Consider the following 6,636-nt stretch of genomic DNA (forward strand, 5'->3'; position numbering starts at 1 on the left):
ACACTAGGCACATTACAACCGTTGCCGATCCCGGCATCAATATGGACAAAGGTTTCTATGGATTTCATTACAGGTCTTCCAAAGTCAGGAAACAAGTCAGTCATCATGGTGGTTGTGGACAGACTTTCGAAGTATGCTCATTTTTGTGCCCTACCCCACCCGTTTACACCGACTTTGGTCGCTCAATCTTTCATGGATCAGATCTTCAAATTGCATGGCATGCCCACTTCTATTGTGTCCAATCGCGACCCAATCTTCACCAGTAATTTTTGGCAGGAACTCTTCAGGCTACAAGGCACTCAACTAAAACTCAGTACTTCCTATCATCCGCAAATGGATGGTCAAACTGAAGCCGTCAACAAATGTCTGGAAACCTACCTTAGGTGTTTCACTTCAGAAAATCAACATCTTTGGGTACAATGGTTACCTCTAGCTGAATGGTGGCATAACACCAACTATCATGCCACCACCAAAATAACTCCCTATGAAGCAGTATATGGTCAACTCCCTCCTTCCCCTACTTCTTATATCACGGGGTGCTCAAAGGTACAAGCAGTGGATCAACTCCTACAACACCGCGCAACCATGGTCGCCCATCTTAGAGAGAATGTTCATCAAGCTCAAAACCGCATGAAGCAACAGGTAGACCAGCATCGCTCAGAGCGCCAATTTCAAGGAAGGGATCAGGTCTTTTTGAGGCTGCAACCATATAAGCAAACATCACTCAAAGACAAGGGTTGTCAGAAACTATCTCCAAAATTCTACGGACCATATCAAGTACTTCAGCGCATTGGAGAAGTGGCTTACAAGTTGGCTTTGCCACCTACTGCAAAAATCCATCTAGTTTTCCATGTCTCATGCCTCAAGAAAGTGATTAGGAACAATTGCAGAATTCAAACCAGTCTACCTGAATTGGACGAAAAAGGGTCAATCTGGCTCCAACCTGAATAGGTCCTAGACACACGAGACAGGCACCTGCAGGGTCGCATGATTAGGGAAGTCCTCGTCAAGTGGAAAGAAACCTCTCCGGAAGATGCAACTTGGGAACCAGCCACTATTCTTCAGCAGTTTCCGCAGCTTCAGCTTTGAGGACAAGGCTAGTCTTAAGGGGGAGGGCATGTTAGGGTCCCACCCTAACCCCCTTATTTATGTAATGGGATCAAGTCATAGTCAAGAGTCAATAAAGCCCATATTAATAATTGTAAGTGGTTAACCCGTAATTAATGACGGGACCACAGTTAGTTGCAAATGGGCCGTAGTATTAGATAGATGGTATTAATAAAACCCATGATATTGATCCTTGGTATTGCATGTATGAGTCATATATAAAGGATAGAGACTCCCTGCGAGGAGCATCGTGTCTTATTTTTGTATCGAGCTCTGCTCTATTGGAGGTTTCCCCCTCGAAGAGGCCAGTGAACATTGCTTTCTGAATAATAAAATATTTGTTGTTGTCTCTCACTATTCTATGTTATGGGTATCTTTCTTCGCATATTCTGTATTTGGGTATCTTTTTGCAGGTTAAGAGCATAACATCCTACCAATAAAATTGCAGAGGAGAGAAAATAAAGCTTTCTCCATACCTTCAAAAGGAAAAAAATGAAAATGCACTTTTAGAGCCTAGAATAATCTTATACAATGAGAAATGGCTTAGCCTCTTCTTTTTAATATGCTCTTCTCCCATCACCTTCGGTTATAGAATCTTTAAAAGCTCTACCACTGGGTATCATAGGAAAGACATGCTCCTGGTGTGGCACAATGGCATCCAATAAATATGGCTCACGGTATCGAGAATTTGTGAAATGGCCTCCCTGACATCTGCTTTCTTTGTTACCCTAGCTACTAGTATTTTGCATGCATCTGCCATCTTCAAAAGATTGAGGAAAATCTCAGATTCAGTAGATGGATCCCCGAGGTAAGTATGTGCTCTGTTTGCTTTGTAAAAGCGATCTTCCCATTGAACCGCCATGCCCAAATGCTAATTGTTCAATACCATCATCTTAACAAGCAGGTTTTCTATCCTGATGGCGGCCAATTCTTGCACATCCATCAAAAAACTGACATCTCCATCTATATCAACAACAATAGCCCCTGGATTGGCCACGACAGCTCCCAAGTGTCGCAGGAAAACCAAATCCCATAGCCCCGAGACCCCCTGATGTCATCCATAGTCGAGGTCTCTCATATTGGAACCATTGGGCTGCCCACATTTGGTGTTAGCCCACTCTAGTACTGATTATAGCATTACCATCAGTTAATTCACATAGCAGTTGAATGGAAAACTGGGGAGGAATGGCATCCTCAAAATCTTGGAAACTCAAAGGCCATCTTCTTCTATGTTCTTGTAAGTCCCCATTCCACTCGCAAAATTCCAGTCTATCATATCATTCTTGCAATTGTAAATCATGAAAGAAAAAATGTAATATATTTTTCTGTTTAATCCCAACCTCAGTTTTTTTTTTTTTGTTGTTCTGTAAATCACGAAAGCTACGTCGGATGTTAAATTTAATGAAATTTGTAAATCACAAAAGCTGCATCGGATATTAAATTTTATATACAATATATGAAAATTTAAAATACATACTTTGTTGGGATGTTCATGAAAATGTAAGTTTGTTACATGTACATATTTCCACTATAGCCCATCCTCAAGTAGAACAAAAGAAGATTTTCAATGCCATTCAATTCTAAAAACATCCGTGAAACAAGGAAATTTACTCCGGATAAGATAATTTTCACATTAAAAGCAATAATAATAAGGTTTATGATTATTCTTTATAATCAACCGAGATATTTAATTCACTTTTTTACAACAGATAGCCTAATTATTAACCTTTCTACTTCTGAAAGTAGTAATAATAAGGATTATGATTATTCTTCAAAATCACCCGAGATATTTAATTAGCTTTTTTACAACATATAGCCTAATTATTATCCTTTCTGCTTCTAATCATCACCATTTAGCGAAACAACTCAAATATCAATTTTGCGCTGACTGCCCCACACTCTTTATAACTGACCACATTTGTGATGAGGAGTATGAGGGTTATTACAATTTAGCTTACAAGTTGAATAATTGGTTAATGTGGTTGTTGCAGTTTAATCAAACCAAAATATGCACCTCCTTCACCTTTGCTCAGTAGAGAAGCATGATTTCCTTGTTCAACAACCTCTCCATTCTCAATGTCTGCTATACTTTTAGCATTCTGAATTGTCCTCAAACGATGAGCTACAACCACGCTGGTTCTTCTTACCATGACTCCATCTAGTGCTTCTTGAACAACTTTCTCTGAATGACTATCCAAAGCACTCGTTGCCTTGTCCAATAGCAAGATGCTTGAATTCTTTATAATTGCCCTTGCTATTGCTAACTATCCCCCCCCCAGGACAACTGAGTTCCCCTATTGCCGGTGTAGGTCTCATATCCATCCCTCATGCCACTGAAACATTAACAATGCATGGAATTTAACAATAAGTATGGAAAGTTGTTCACATAGGGCTTATTTATTTATAAGTTAAAAGAAAAAGATAACCTGCATTGAATTCAGTAAGAATATTTATAATAACCACTAATTTTTAGGTTTAAGAAACTTGGTTAATAAAACATGAAGTTTAAGATAAGATTCATGAAGTGTCCCATGGAAATTATGTTTTGTAAGTTCAGAGAATTTTGTGAAACAACTTATACATCATGAAAAAAGAAACAACTTATACATCATGCAAAAATAAAAAATCGTGGTTGGAAAACAAATTTTGCAATGGCTGAAAAACAAATTGAACAGTGGTCAGGGGATTTATTTCAGTCTACTTACGAAATGAAATCGTGGGCATTGGCAGCCTTTGCAGCCTCTACTATCTCAGTTTCTGTTGCGTTCTCTTTACCGTAAGCAATGTTCTCTCTGATGCTTCCTGCAAATAGAGTTGGCTCCTGCCCTACGAGGGCTATGTGTTGTCTCAGAGACCTCAAATTAAAGCTCCTGATGTCTTGCCCATCAATTAGTAAAACCCCTTTCAGGGGATCGTAGAATCTTTCTATCAGTCCAATGATGGTTGACTTTCCACATCCGCTCTTTCCCACTAATGCTATGCTGCTCTCTGCATCGATCCTGAGACAGAAATCTCTCAAGATCATGGCGTTTGGGCGAGCTGGATAAACAAAATCGACATCCCTGACCTCTACAGTGCCTTGGATATTATCAGGCTTAGTTTTTTCAGGGTCATCTGGGTTTATATGAGTATCTCTGTCCAAAATTTCAAAGACAGATGTAACAGCATCAGATCCCTTCGCCAGGTCAGAAGTCATACTCCCTGCATCCGCTATCATTCGACCCATTCTTGCGAAAACAAAGTGGTTTAATAAAAAGTCATGGAAACTGATATATCCGTGAGTAATAAGCTTCCCTCCATACCAAAACTCAAGTGGCCAATAGCATATTTCGAAAAACCTAGATGTTCCCAGGGCCAATCCTACGTACCATGACTGTCTATTGATCTCTCTGCGTGGGCTGTAAACAGGGTATAGTAGAATCGAGCTGTAAACAGGGTATAGCAGGATCGAGCTGTAAAGCAGAATAGTGAATCACCACTGAATAACCGAGAGCTAAATTCATTGTTAGGCAGCAAGGCAGGTCGTGCACAGCAGAAACCGGAAACATTATTGCAGCAGGTTGTGGAAGAGTAGTGGAAGAGCAGAAAGCGGAAAGCAGGAGGAGCAGAAATCGGAAAGCAGTTTTGGTGAGGGAGGAATAGTCCGAGAACATATGCCAGATGTCAATTAAACCAGATGCCAGTTGGACGCCAGATGTCAATCAGAGAATCAAAAGGTAGACGACTAAACTCATTCAAAGGAAGGCCTATCGGCCTAAATATATATGCTACTTATATGTTAAATATACTAATTTTTAAATATTGTATGTTAAATATATTAATTTTTTAAATATTCTTTATGATAATTTAAGAGATGAATATATCTTACTTTTTAAATTGGACATATTCTTAATCATTAAACTTATATAATATTTTTTCATTAAATATTTATTATTAACCCTTGGCATTATTTAATTTTTATTTCAATTTATATAAATCATAAATTTCAAAAATTTCATTATATATTATTTATTCTTTTCATTATATATTTATTACTAATTCTTAGTATTATTTAATTTTAATTTCACTTTATATAAATCATAAACAATAATCCTGGTGGGAAGTTCTCTAACAATTTAATACATGGCATATTTTATAAGGTGAAATTTACATTTTATGTTTCATCAATCATTAAATAAAAAATATTGTCAACCAAAATTGACCCAAGCCATTTTAATTATTGTTTTGCACAAAAAAGTTGGGAATTACATTCTTTCATTCGTATGCACGATGGCACCAAGTCTGTGCGTGCTCAGTCTATGTATTAGACTAGGTCAAGTGGAAGAATAACATTCAAAGTTTGAACAACACTCATAAACATGTTATAAAGAGATTCAAACAGTTCTCAGCTTTCAGAATGGGGAGTGTAAATTACACAAGAATGCAACTCTCACAGAATTTGTCTTATTTTTTTCTTCTTCTTGTTGCAGGTAATGTTGGGCGATGCAGTAGATGCATCTTCTGACAACACCGTGTTAGGTTCCTCTCTAACTGGTAATTAAACCAGGATTTCTAAGAACAACGTCTTCAAATTGGGATTCTTCAATCTCACCAAAAGCAACGTTAAGCAATGGTATGTTGGTATTTGGTATGCCATGTCATCATAGCAGAAAATTGCTTTGGTGGAAAACAAAGAGCAGCCACTAGAGAATTCATTCCACATTTTCAATCTCAAAGAGGACATCAGTCTCCTTCTGTCTTATGGGGTATCCATCGTCTGGTCCTCCCAATAAAACGGGATGAAGCCTTCTTTGGTTGTGATTATGGATTCTAGTAACTTGGTTATGATGAGTGTAGACAATATCTCTAAATACATTTGGGAGAGATCTGACCCTCCAGGAAATACGTGGTTTCCTGGGATGAAGATCAGTGTGACCCAAAACCCAACTTCCTGGAAAAACACTTGGGATCTGAGTTTAGGGCCATTCAGCTTTCATATGGATGTAGATGGAACCAACCAGCTCGCTTTGGTGTGCAAGAATCATATCAAGTACTGGAAAAGTGGTGCCTAGAATGGCCAAAACTTAAGCCAATTTCTGAATATGCCACAAAATTACGCTTACGATGTCATGCTTTTCTATAATGGTTTGTACAAGTATGTCATTTATTCTTTGAAACCCAATTTTCCCTATCTATCGCATTTCATGTTGCATGAGTTGGGAAAAATTTGACTTTATCCTTGCAAATAACGAATGGAACATGTTTTGGGAAAAGCCTAAAGATCAATGCTAGGTGTATGTTGTTGATGCAGGTCAAATAACATCTAACCATAGGCCTGCACTCATTAACATTAGCTCAGAATGCTATTGAAAATGAAACAATAGGTATACACATAAATTGAAAATGATTAATTAATAAAACAAAATAATTATATGAAAACTTCTCATACTTCACTCTCACACTTACTTACACAATACATGATTTTTTGCCTCATTGGCTCACCTCAATTTATACAAATGGATTTGAACCCAAGATAGGTTCTAGATCCCT

The 6,636-nt window shown here is 37.9% G+C and overlaps 1 pseudogene; it reads right to left on the minus strand.

Moving 5' to 3' along the window:
• Window positions 1-2,161: 2,161 nt before the first annotated feature.
• LOC149203709 (putative multidrug resistance protein pseudogene) lies at window positions 2,162-4,333 on the minus strand (annotated as a pseudogene).
• Between the last annotated feature and the right edge of the window lie 2,303 nt (window positions 4,334-6,636).

This window comes from Pinus tabuliformis, chromosome 2_1, assembly GCF_031772625.1.
Source record: "Pinus tabuliformis cultivar Carrire ecotype Pingquan chromosome 2_1, CPIR1, whole genome shotgun sequence".
NCBI classification, from domain to species: domain Eukaryota; kingdom Viridiplantae; phylum Streptophyta; class Pinopsida; order Pinales; family Pinaceae; genus Pinus; species Pinus tabuliformis.